This window comes from Elephantulus edwardii, unplaced genomic scaffold, assembly GCF_000299155.1.
Source record: "Elephantulus edwardii isolate Elephantulus edwardi_28Jun2011 unplaced genomic scaffold, EleEdw1.0 scaffold00025, whole genome shotgun sequence".
In the NCBI taxonomy this organism is placed as follows: domain Eukaryota; kingdom Metazoa; phylum Chordata; class Mammalia; order Macroscelidea; family Macroscelididae; genus Elephantulus; species Elephantulus edwardii.
The window spans coordinates 17,128,750-17,142,704 of NW_006399775.1; the positions used below are offsets into that span (position 1 = coordinate 17,128,750).

The window sequence follows — 13,955 nt, forward strand, 5'->3', positions numbered from 1 at the left end:
GCCTCTAACTTCTCATCTAAACTGCTCTGCCCAACAGCCGGACCCCCAAGGAAAGAGGTGAGGGAACGAATTCACAGAGGAGCACTTGGGGAAGACAGAATTTACAAGAGAAATCTTAAAGGAAGGCAGGTTGTGTGGGAAAGAACACCCCGATTTCACAAACAACACAGCAAAAGATCCCTATAAGCTAGTAGCCAACCCCTCCTCCTTGCTGTCAACTCAGAACCAAACCATAGCTGACCCTCCAGAGATTTCAGAGGCTGTAAATTGCATGGGAGGGCAGCACTCGTCTTTGTCCCTTGAACCAGCTGGTGGTGGATTTGAACCTCTTGCCTTTGGGTTGGCAGCTCAACTCCTCCTTGGGCCACCAGAGCTCCCTAGTAGCCTACTAGAATAAGAACGTTTAACCAGAAATCCTAAGAAACAAAGAGAAGAAAGCCTAATCAAAATAGAAGAATCCAAGAGGGGAAAGGAAAAACTGACAATGAATGGGGGAAAATAAAGGAGAAGCATGGGGGTGCCAGAGAGAAAGGAGGGGGTAGAAGAAGTTAGGTGTAAGGCAGGACAAAAGATCAGAGAAAGGAAAAGGCAGAAGTGACAAATCCATGGGGAAATTAGGAGGTGGAGAGACACCCAAAGTAACCTGAGTAGGTTATCATCAGATCTGACATGTGGTTTTTGGTCCCAGATAACCAAGAAGGAAAGAATTATAGTGATTATGTCATTACACAACCCCAAGCCTTGTCATTAAACTTGGCAAAGAAAGGAAAAGGGTCCAGAGAAGACAACCCAGTTTAAATCAGCTTTATATACAAGTATTGAAATGGGCAGTTGAGAATAAAAACATTAACATGCCTTGACCTACTTAACAACAGCACCTCTCCACATCTAATTTCAGCATTCTCAGCCTCTTCCTGGTCTATGAAGTCACTGGATCCTGAAAAAAATACAGGCATCCAAAACGGCGGCTGGACAGAATATCAAGGGCTGCTTTGCCATTTCATCTCTATCTCTTAGGTGTTTGAAGACATGCTGTGAACCATTCCAGGGCTTTAACTTGTTCACTTCTCCAAGACAGTTTGACCTCCCAGGAAAGCCAGGGATATCAAGCCCTCCAATTGCACAGATAAGGAAACTGAGGCCCACAAAGGCTGTCTAAACTCGGAGTATGAGCTCAGGTTTCCTATCAATTCACTTAGGTTACTTATAAGCCAGTGCTCCTTAGACCTCTCGAAATCACTCCATGGTCCAGCAGACAAGCATCTAAGCCAACGCAAAGGGAAGCATCACCAGGCCACCAAGGAAAAGGGTCTGCCTCCTGCAGCAGAGCAATTCCCCAAAAGCACAGCTTCCCTCTTCACACCCTTTCCCTACCAGAGCTCTGATGCCAGCGCAGGCCTGGCCCTGGGTGGGCTCATCTAAGGATTCCATCTTTTGTCCCTTGTCTCACGTGGGGCCTTTTAAAAGAAGGCGCCCTAAAAGTCCTCCGGGTCTCTAACTCAACACTCCCCGGAAGCCTGTGGGGATCACACAGAGCACGCTCAGTCAGGCGCGCCCCAAACAGAGCCCGCATTACCTGGTGGGGGGGTGCCGACGCCGGCATCTCTGGCAAGTGCTTCTGTCGCAGAGCCGGAGCTCTGCTGGCCGCGCGGGCAATGCAAGCCCCGGGTTCACTGTCCCTGCTTGACTGGGCTGGGCCAGACTCCCGACAGCTGAACCGCCCAAGCTCCCGAGGTGCAGCACGCTCGCGCCCTCGCAGGGCGGCTGCAAGGCGCTGCGTCGGGGTTGGCGAAGCAGAATGGGCGGGGGAAGCAGGGGGAGAAGGAGGCGGGAGGAAGTATCTTCCCACTCTAAGCTATTCTTCCCTACCAGTCTCCAGGCAGAAGGTCATTTCCCACCCAATTTGGCTTTCCCAGAGAGTGTCAGACTCATGGTTGAACCCCAGAGTCAAGGTAGAGAAACCAAGTTACTCTGCACCTTAGATTCTGCAGCTAACTATGGTTCTGACTCTGGCCTGGTCCTTTACAAGAAGTTCTGAGACAAAATCTCCTGGGATTCTATCAGATTGTTGTTTAGTTATACACTGTCCAACCCTATGAACAACAGCTCTGAATCCTTCCCTATCCTGAGCCAATCTCACAGTCTAGGGATACACCTGCCTCCATTTGCCACAGTCACTGTGTCAATCCATCTCATCCAAGGTCTTCCTCTTTTGTGCTGTCTCTCCACCCTTCCAAGCATGATGTTCTTATCCAAGGACTTGTCCCTTCTGGCAACATGTCCAAAGTATGTGAGACAGAGTTTTGAAATCTTTGCCTTCAAGAAGCAGCCCGGTTTCACCCTCTCCAGGACAGACCTGTTCGTTCTCTTGGCTGTCCAAGGTATATTCAATACTCTTCTCGAGCATCACAACTCAAAGGCATCCTTAGTCATTGTCCAGCTCTCTAATGCATAGGAAGTAATTGTGAAGACCATGGTCTAGATCAGGCGCACCTTAGTCTCGAGACTGACATCACTGCTCTTCAGCACTCTAGAGAGATCTCTAAGATTAGGCTATAATCTATCAGATTAGGCTTCAACAAAAGAAAACTTTCTGTGTCTATCCATTTCTCTCTCACACACAATGTACACACATAAACAAATGTTGTACGTACACACACACACACACACACACACACACACACACACACACACTCTGCCCACATCTTCCAGAAAGTATAAGATTTTCATTCTAATGCCTCAAGAAAAACAGAAGGCAGGCTCTCCTGGTTGTTTCTAAGCAGGGAAAGCTTATCTCTGGTAGCAAATGCAGTGTTCGGTGCTAACCAAAAGGTGGAGAATCCTGTGGATCCTCAGGAGAAAGAAGCAGATTGCCAGCTCTGTCTTTTGAGGTATTTCCGGGTAAGCTTGAACTGCCAACTATTCAGTTAGATGTCGTGTACAAATGGTTAAGTAACCATTTGTGCTACCCAGGGTCTCTTCATATGTTTCATACTAAAATCAAACCCACTGCACTACGGAGATTCTAATTCACAGAAAGTCTTGATAGGCATCAGAGGCCATAAAATATTCATGGAAAAAGAATGCCCATCTTTTCCCTTTGGAGCAGCTGATGAATTCAACTGATATGTCTCTTCCATGGGTAGGGCAATCCCTAAGGATGACAGAGAAACTCTGAATTGTAGTACTGGAGAAAAGTATGAACATAGTATGGACTGGCAAGAGAACAAAAAGGTATGTCCTGGAGAAGGTGAAACCAGGATGCTCTTTGGAGGCAAGGATTTTGAAACTTCATCTCCTACGCTTTGGGCATGTTGCCAGGAGGGACCAGTCCTTGGACAAGGACGTCATGCTTGGAAGGGTGGAGGGTCAACACAGGAGAGGAAAACCTTGGATGAGATGGAATGGCCTAGTGACTGTGGCAATGGGGATGCATGTGTCAGAGATGATGAGATTGGCTCAGGAAAGGGCGGAATTCAGAGCTATTGTCCACAAGGTCACTCTGAGTCATAGACAACTGCACGGCACATAACAACAACAAAAACAACAAGCCATCAGAGCTCCGTATCAAAAGCTCCACAGTAGATAGTGCTACTTCACTACTTGACTATCTCATCTCCTCACCTCTGAAAGAAATGGTAAGATTCAGAATTTTCAGGGTCTTTCCCAGGTCCTAATTTAGAGCTTGGATTTTCTTACAAGTACAGTAGGAAGGCTGCTCCGAGAAAACACCAAATGGTGGATGACACCGGTGCAGAGGGAGGGCCTGGAGGCCCCCAGTGCCCCGGGATGGGAGCCGGCACCGTTTTCGTGGAGGCTTCAGTAGAGGTCTGCAGGGTTGGGGTCACAGCAGTGGATGAGGCTGCAGAGCTCGAGGAGGCAAAGCCAAGAACAAGGAGTGGCTCCGAGTCACCAAACTGGGCCATCTGGTCAAAGAGATGAAGATCAAATCCTTGAAGATTTATCTCTTTTCACTGTCCATCAAGAAATCTGGGATCATTGATTTTCTTCCCTGGGGATGTCCCTCAAGAATGAGGTGGTGAAAATTATGCCTGTGCAGAAGCAGACATGTACTGGCCAGCAGACCAGGTTCAAGGTCTCTGTCTCCACTGGAGACTATAATGGCCATGTTCGCTTGGTGTTAAGTGCTCCAAGGAGGTGGCTACTGCCATCCGTGGGGTCATTATCCAAGCCAAGCTCTCCATTGTCCCTGTGCGGCATGGCTACTAGGGGAACAAGAGTGGCAAGCCTCACACTGTTCCCTGCAAGGTGACTATGTGCTGTGGCTCTGCATTGGTGGGTCTGATCCCTGCACCCCAAGGCACTGGAATCGTCTCAGCCCCTGTACCCAATATGCTGCTGATGATGGCTGGAATTGATGACTGTTACACCTCAGCCAAGGGCCGTAAAGCCACCCTGGGCAACATCACCAAGGCCACCTTTGATGCCATCTCTAAGACCTACAGCTACTCGACCCCAGATCTCTGGAAAGGGACTGTTCACCAAGTCTCTCTACCAGGAATTCACTGACCATCTTGTAAAGACTCACACCAGAGTCTCCATGCAGAGGACTCAGGCTCCAGCTGTGGCTACCACATAGTGGATTTTGTATAACAAATAAAGTGAATTAAGTTTAGAAAAAAGTAGAATGGCAAGTCTAATTCATATTTTTAAAAGATCTCTGACTATTAAACAAAGACTACAGAATGAAGGAGGAGAAAGATGGGAAGAGGAAGATTAGTGAATTCTTTTAGAGTTCCAGGCAAAACCTGATAGTAATCATTTTGACTAAAAATATACTAAAAAATGACATTAAAAGAAATAAGCAGGTAATAAAAATGTTTCTCCTTTGTTTGAGAGAAGAAGGAACTTCCCCATGACTACACAGCTGGCGATGGCCAAGTCATCTGAACTCTGGTCTGACTCCAAAGTCCATGCTTTAGTTCTCTCTTCTCTATGTCATTTACATAAGACCACTGTTAGTCACCTCTATATCAACTATTGTTGATATAAACATAAAATTACTCTGATAAACTGCTCTCTAAATTTTTAGACACCCTCAATTTCTATACTCATTTCTGAGAAGCCTGGGAAGAGTTCAGACTATCCTTTAAATAATGGTGATCTAGGCACCCTTCACTGAACAAACTACTGTTAAGATGACTCTCTTACTACTTGATACCTCAAGAAGAACAGAATCCTGTAAGCACAATCAGCCCACTACAGAACATCATTCAACTTAGAACCAAATCACAGCTGACCCTATAATGGGCTTCCAAGGCTATAAATCACGCAGAATATTGTCCATCATTCTCCCATGGAGCCACTGGTAGATTTGAATTTCCAGAGAGAGAGGTCACCTTTGGGCAACTCCCTACTGGCTGTGCTACCTGATTTCCTCTGCAGGGCATCACTGTTGTATACCTCCAAGTTACAACTGACCTTCCAGTGGGTTTGCAGAGGCAGTAAATTGCACAGGAAGAGACCAAACATCTTTCTCTTGCAGAGCAGCTGGTGGATTTGAGTCGTGTACCTTTCTGTTGGTAGCAGAATTCTTTACCATTAAGCCTCCTACTATTATCTTATTTATTACACTTAAAACTTTTAATAGGAGGTTTTCTGCCATAGTGAGTAACTTAGCAGACTACTAATTGAAAGGCTGGCAGTTCAAATCTATTGACTACTCTGTGGGAGGAAGATGGGCTGTTTCCTTCTGTAAAGATTTTCGGTCTTAAAACCCAATGGTGGGTCACTATGAGTTGGACACAACTCACCTTTCAATAATTCAGTCTAAAGCTGCACTAGTTTTTTAGCCACTGAAATACCTCTGGCTGACATTGAGCTTAGACAGCCAAAATCACTCACTAGTCTTCTTCTTCATAAAAATAGCATCATGCTAAGTTTCCTCCAGACTTCCCATATGTCACCATTTCTCTGGAATTTAAAATATAGGACTTCACTGTCATCCTCACTCAATTTCATCTAATTTGCTTCAGCTCATACTTTCAAGCTCTTATTTTATCACCTAGCATATTAGTTTTCCCTTCCAGTTTCTGCAGCCTTCATATCTAATAAGTATGTCCTCTCTTAAAAAATGTTGTGTCAAATATCAGTTGTCTGACATTTCTTGTACCACGTTTTAGAGATTTGGGAGGTCTAGAAATGGCCTGAAACCCCTGGGTAGTACAAACAGTTAAAGCACTTGATGGGTAACCCAAAGGCTGAAAATTAAAATTGACCCAAAAGCACCCTGGGATAAAATTCTGACAATCTATGTCCTCGTAAAAAGTTACTGAGAACAATAATGGAGCACAGTTCTACTCTCATATACATGCAATCACCATGAATTGAAAGTGACGTAATGATTTCTCTACAGTGACAAAGAGAATACAGAAATGGAACTAAGAAAAACAATATCCATCACAACAGCTAACCACAAGATTACATACTTAGTAAATCTAACTAGAAACATAAAAGACCTGCTCAAAGAAAATTACAAAGTATTACTACAAGAAACAGAGACCTGGCAAAATGGAAGAATATACCATGCTCATGGACAGGAAGACTTAACATTGTGAAAATGACAATTCTACCAAAGGCAATCTACAAATTCAATGCAATCCCAATATAGATACCAGTTCCATTCTTCAATGAGATGGAAAAGAGAATTCCCAACTTCATCTGTAATGGAAAGAGACCTCGAATAAGTAAAGCATTCGTCAAATAGAGAAACAAGGTAGGAGAGACATCTCATTCCCTGATTTCAAATCCTATTACACAGCTGTGGTAGTCAAGACAGTGTGGTACTGGAACAGTGACAGACACATAGCTCAATGGAATAGAAAATCAATTCATCTATCTATAATCAACTGAATATGTCCTATCATTATAACATCCTATATTCATTAACATTGCTACATCAGTATCCATTAGGTATATGATACTTTCCACAATCTACGATATATATCTCAATATAACAATACCCAGAATAGTTAAATAAGCAAAAGCCTTAATCATTTTTACAATATCTTAACATTACTTATCACTTATATTCATTTTTACAATCTATCTTAACATCTCAGGGAGCTCTGGTGGCCTAGTGGAAAGAAGCTGCACTGCAATCCCAAAGGCACGCAGTTCAGGGTCACCAGCTTCTCCATGGGAGAAGGATGGGCAATGAACTGCCTCTGAAAATCCACTGGAGGATCAGCTATGGGTCAGTTCCCACTCTAGGGTACACAGCAACAAACAATTAACATTATTTCATGGATAATGATCAATAAATAGCAATTTGGTGTATTTAGACATTACAGCTTTCAACCTGGTAGCATATTAATTTAATCATTGATTACTGTGATTATAGTACTGTTGTTGTTGTTATGTGCCACTGAGTCATCAGCAACTCATAGCAACCCTATCCATGTACAACAGACCTAAGCCCTGCACTATCCTGTGCCAATCTTATTATCTCTCTGACACACCCATCTTGATGACCCTAGTTATTGAATCAACTCATCTCATAGAGCGTTTTCCTCTTTTGTGCTGTCCCTCCCAACCACCCAATTATGATGTGCCTTTCCAAGGACTGGTTCTGCCTTGCAACATGTCCAAAGTATATCAGACAAAGAAGCTTGAGAATCCTTTCCTCCAAGGAGCAGCCTGGTTTAACCCTCTCTAGGCAGAACCTTTTTGTTCTCCTAGCAGTCCAAGGGATAGTCAATATTCTTCTCCAGCACCACAGCTCAAAGGCATCAATTCTCTTTCTATTATCTCTAGTCACTGTCCAGCTTTCTGATGCATGGTAAGTAACTGCAAAGACTATGGCCTGGATCAAGTTCAGGCCTTAGTCTCCAGACTGACATTGTTGCTCTTCAGTAGTTTGGAGAGGTCTCTGACAGCAGACTAACCCAATGCAATTTGTCTTTTAATTTCCCAGCTGCTGGTACCAAGAGTGTTGATTGTATAGCCAAGCAAACTAAAGCTGTTAACAATCTCAATCTTCACCACCTATCGTGATGCTGCCAATCAGCCCAGTGGTGAGAATCTTTTGTTTTCTTGATGTTGAGCTTCAATCCATATTGAAGGCTACAGTCCTTGACCTTCTGTAGCAAGTGTTTCAGGTTTTCCTCAGTTTCAGCAACCAGGGTTGTATCATCTGCTTAACATAAGTTGTTGATAAGTCTCTCTCCAAACCTGATACCACATTTCTCTTCATAGAGCTTAGCCTCGTGGATAATCTGTTCTGTATATAGATTGAAAAGGTATGAAGATAGGACACATCGTTGGCATATATCCTTCCCTATTTTCAACCATGTAGTGTTTGCTTGCTCTGTTCTGACAACTGCTTCCTGGTCCAAGCATAGGTTTTGCATAAGCACAATCAAGTGGTCTGGGATTCCGATTCTTCATTGCTTTTATTCTTTTGAAGCCACAAATAATTTTCAGAACAATATGTGTACTGAATGAGAATTATACTCTTCTGGTATCATCAGTTAAAAAAAATAGTAAGTCAATTAATGATCATTTCCATTTAAAAATAGTCACCTGTCACTCCTTCTTATAATAATTAGATGGCATGGTTAGTTGCCTAATAAGCCCTCTGACCGTGCCCTGTAGCCTATGCCACGAAATCTGGAAGATAGTTATCTAGTCAATTGACTAGAAGAAATCTGTATTTGTTCTTATTTTTTTTTAAAAAAAAAAGATTGAATGGGGGGAAATCCAACAGAATGTAGAAATTATTGAAAAATATCATTAATATTTGATAGTGTTAACTCTGGTGGCCTAGTGGTAAGAAGCTGAGCTTTAATCCCCAAAGGTGCACAGTTCAAGTCCACCACCTGCTCCACCAGAGAAGGGTGGGCAATCTCTTCTCATGTGATTAACTGCCTCTGAAAACTCACCAGAGGGCCAGCCAGCTATGGGTCGGTTCTGGTTCGACAGTACACAACAACAACAACATCATTAACATCATGTGCAAGTAAAATCTTGCTAAAGATTATATTTAAATGGTTGATGAAAGCCACAGTATTTTCAGTTACTTCCTCTACATCTGAAAATTGGACAATGAAAAAGGATGACAGGAGAACCAAAAGCTTTGACTTGTGGTGTTGGAAAAGAGTTTAAATAGTGAATGAATCGCCAAAATACCAAGACTCTTGGAGGAGGTGCAACTAGGATGCCACTTAAGAGGTAAAGATGCTGAAATTCTATCTCACATACTTTGAGCATGTTGTCAGGAGAGGGGAAAGACCTCATGCTGGGATGGCTGGAAGGTCAGAGAAAGAGAGGAACAGCCTCAGTAAAATGGATTGACACAGTGACTATAACAACAAGATCAAACATTATCAGATTAGGACGGTACAAGATAGGGCAAGGTTCAGATTTGTTATTCTTGGGGTATGGTACCTAACAACAACATGAAATACAGGAAAGGATAAATAATAATAATAGCTTACAAAAATACAATAATTAAAGAAATGGACAAAGAGGAACAGAAATTAAAAATAAAAGTCAGAATCAACTTAAGTTGGCAAAACTGGAAAACTTAAACCCATTGCCAGTGAGTTGTTATCTACTCATTATTGACTCTCTGCCAGGCAGAGGTTAGAGGAGATTACCCACCTTTCTCACCTTTACTACAGAGGTAGTGGTGGTTTTGAACTGCCAGAAAGGTATCACCTTGGGTTAATAGTGCAATTCCCTATAAACTATATCACCAGAACACCCTAGTTAGTCATAAAGCACATAAAAATAATAAATCAAAATAGACTTGAAGTTGAAAAACAGGGCAAAGTGTAAGAGAAATGAGAGAGATTAATTGCATCCATCTATAGATTCTGAAGTTGTCTGACATTTTTTGGGCTTGTTGCAAGGAGAGACCAGTCCTAGGAGAGGGACATCGTGTTTGAAAGGGTGGAGGGACAGCACAAGAAAGGAAGACCCTTGATGAGATGGACTGACTCCGTGACTGGAGTAATGGAAGTAGGTGTGTCAGAGAAATAAGGTTGACTCAAGATAGAGCAGGGTTCAGAGCTGTTGTACATACAGTCGCTATGAGTCACAAGTGACTTGACAGCACCTAACAACAACACAGAACTGGAGAAAAAAATCATGGAAGAGGCAGTATTTTGGCTGAATTGCTGAAATGTAGAATTTTCATATTCAAGTCTTTCTCTTTTTTTGTTAACACTCTCTATTAAACTTTATATTCTTCCCCAGGAACTTTAAACGACATACCAAAACTATGTAAGACAAAGTCCTCACTTCCACGGAGCACCCAGGCTACCCTTCTAAGATGTATTTGTTTTATCTTCTGGAGTTCAATAGTATAGTAAATAGTGTTCAACAACACCATAATACAAATGCTTCAATGTTCTTCTGTCTTTCATTTCATCACCTAACTTTCATATGCATACTGAAAACTACCACGGTTTGGCTTTGGTGTACCTTAGCCCTCAAAGTGACATCTCTGTTCTCTAGCAATTTAAAGATATCCTTGACAGTTGTTAAATGTTGTTGAATCAAGTACAAATCACTGCAACCCCATGAACAACAGATCTGAATCCTGTTCTGTCCTGCACCATCCTCATCATCTCTCACATACTTGAACCCACTGCTGCAGTCACTATGTCAACCCATCTCTCATTGAGGGTCTTCCTCTCCTTTGCTGACCCTCTACCTTTCCAAGCAAAATGCCCTTTCCCAAGGAATAGCCCTTCCTGTAGATCTGCCCAATAGGTCATTTGCTTTCTTGAGTGCTGCTTCTGTGGGCACTTCTTGTAGATCCAAGTTAAACAAAGTTTTTAACAGCTTCAATCTTTTCTCCATTTATTTTGGTGTTGCTTACTGGTCCAATATTTTGCCCAAAGAATCTCTATTACCTCTACTTGGGACATCTGTATGTCCTGGTATTCTCCTTTGTTTTCTGCAAATTCTTAATTAATCTGCAAGTATTATCACCTCTAACTTGCTATCTCTGAAAGTATCCTTCTTCAAAGGTTGGAATTGGTATTTCTCCTTCAGGATATCATAGAACCTCCTGAAAACTTTCAGTGTTTTATTTACACACTTTTTATTTCCAACTAGACTGTAAGTTCCTTGGCTGTCACTCCTGTGGAGTCAGTTCTGATTCATAGCAACCCTCCATCAGGCTTTCAAGGCTTGAAGTGGCTGACGGATTTGAACCGCCAAACTTTTGACTAGCAGACTATGCCACCAGAGTTCCTTCTTTTGCTTTGTCTTGTATTTCTAATGGGACTGTAAGTTCCTTTGGCTTTATTCTTCTCTGTTCCCTCAGCACGTAATACAAGCCTAATAACACTAAAGCTCTTCACTATTATACCTATTGAAACCAAAAAAATCTAAAAAATAGAAACATTACATATATTTTGGGCCAGCTACCTAATTTATTGTTATGCAGTCCTGATTCCTTTTATGCCCCATTATATATGCTTATTTCTTGGGTTGCCTTAAAGATCTCTCCAAGATATTCTAAATAGGACAGCTGCCCAAGTAGCTTTAAAAAGAGAAATGGCAATATATATATATATATATACTGTTTATAAACTTAAAGAGTAATTTGTAGATACTTTGCTTTAAAAAACAGAAGACACATAGGCATATCTCATTTTATGGATTCATAGGCTCAAAAAGTGCCAGACACAGACATTTTTTTTTACCCTCAATCTTTCGCAGTGCTGCACTGTCACTGTGATTGCAGCAATGGGCTTGAGCCATCGTGACAGTGCAGGATGGGGCCAGGTTCCAATCTGTGGATCACTATAAGGTTGCTACAAGTCACACAGTTGCAACAACAGCACCTAACAACAAAAACAACTCAATCTTTTTAACTACTGAAATCTTTTTTTCTCTTTAAACTTAAAACTCTAATGGTTCACTAGAATACTCTGACAGCTAAAGTCTATTGAAAAGAAGTATCTTCCAAAGATATGACAACTCCTAACAATGACATAGCTCTCTGCAACTAACAAAGCGTTTTCCTCACAATTAATCAGTTTCACTTTCATTTACAACCCTGTGACATTTCTCCTCACAAGCAAGGCCAATCCCCAAACCATCTCTTTGGTATGTTTTGGACTACCATCATCATCACTCCTCACTACACACACTTACTAGAGCCCTTCTCACTTGGACTGATTATTTTTCATAGTGAGATATAAGCAGTTTAAGGAAAATGACCAAGCCGAGCAAAGTATATGACATAGTTAAGGTTAAATACTGCTTTCTGAATAAACAATCCAAAGTACATTACACAGGACAATTAAAACATACATTTTAATAAAGTAGAAACCAAAGTGATTTTCCCAAATTTCCTAGTAAGACTATAATCAAGCTTCAGTCAGGAGCTTTCCTGGTAAGACTATAATCTTAGCTTCAATTCAGGATTCTTATTGCCATCTGCCTTCTGTATGAGGACTGGTCAGTATCTAAGAGAAAGAGATCTGTACCAGTGGTGGCAGGTCTCTGGTCTTCAGATACGCTATATAACGATTTTGATTATCAGTATTGTCACTTGTCAAATGGGAAACATCATACTATCTTTTGCTCTCCATGCACACTGTGAAGATCACTAATTACTTGAGAAGTGTGAAATTATATATTGGGCTAGAGGAAATGCCTAATTTTTTTATTCTCATTCTTGGTGACAAAGTCAGCACCAGAGTTGACCCTAGGAAAATCCCATTAACAGCCCTAAAAAATGGCTTTATTATCCTCATTTTCAGAGGGCAAAACTGAGACACAAAGAATTTAATGTTTAAAGATAACAATCTTAGTTAATATTAAAGCAGAATTAGAACACAGGTCCATCACAAGTCTAAAGATCTTTCATTGATGCTTCATAAACAAAAGCCTTTTTCAATAAAATTCCTATTTCATTTTCAATACTTCTGGCAGATGATGAGTTATCACCTTGGCTTGGAAGCATTTCCTTTCTCTTGCATGCCAAATCAAGCTAATAATCTTGTAGGTAAGATTCCAACACCTGTAGTGCCACACCTCAGTAAGTTGAGCCAAACATTGAGTATGCGTAATACAAAGTATTCCTGACCTCAATTTCAAAATTATTTTAACCTCAATTGAGGACCTGATAGGAAATTCAAAAGTGAATGGTGCATTCTTTTTCACTGTTCATTGCTATGATTATGAAACATGAAAAACCACATAGATTTAGATTTTAAAAGAAAGGATCATGATGCCATACTATACCTGGCACAAGTAAGGATTGTAATGAGACCTGAGGAAATACAGTCTCTATCATTCTCTTCCTTTGTTCATTCCTCAAATCCTACAAAACTTATCCTGTGATGTTTCCAAGAAACATTAGAGACATGAGGCACAGTGGGGTTAAGCATGCAGTGGCTAAGAGAAAGGAAGGCACGTTGAGTTTACAAGCCATTCCACAAGAGAAAGACATGGCAACATGCTTCCATAATGGTAACAGTCTTGGAAATCCCATGGGGCAGTTCCACTCGGACCTGTAGGGTAACTATGAGTTAATGCAGTGATGCTTCCTTTGTCTTTCTAGTACCTACACAGTCAAGAACAGTACAGATGTGTAAATGAGAAAGCCTGAGACCCTCTTTTGCTGACACCAGTCTAAATGACTCTAGAGACAGACTGAATGGCAGGCATTCTCTCAGAAGACCCATTTCCAAAACAACTATGAGATAACATCTCACCCCAGTAAGAATAGCAAAATTTAACAGAAGCGCAAGCAACAAATGCTGGCAAGGATGTGGAGAAACTGGAACTCTTATTCACTGTTGGTGGAAATGTAAGATGGTGCAACCATTGTGGAAGGCAGTGTGGCGCTTTCTCAAAAAATTGCAATCCCATTACTGGGAATATACCCCAGGGAGACCATGTCTGCTATCCAAGCAGATATAAGCACACCCACGTTTATCGCAGCTTTGTTTACAACAGCAAAGAGT

At 41.6% G+C, this 13,955-nt stretch overlaps 1 pseudogene; it reads left to right on the forward strand.

The window, feature by feature from the left end:
• Positions 1–3,878: 3,878 nt before the first annotated feature.
• Positions 3,879–4,600, forward strand: LOC102860314 (annotated as a pseudogene).
• Positions 4,601–13,955: the final 9,355 nt, after the last annotated feature.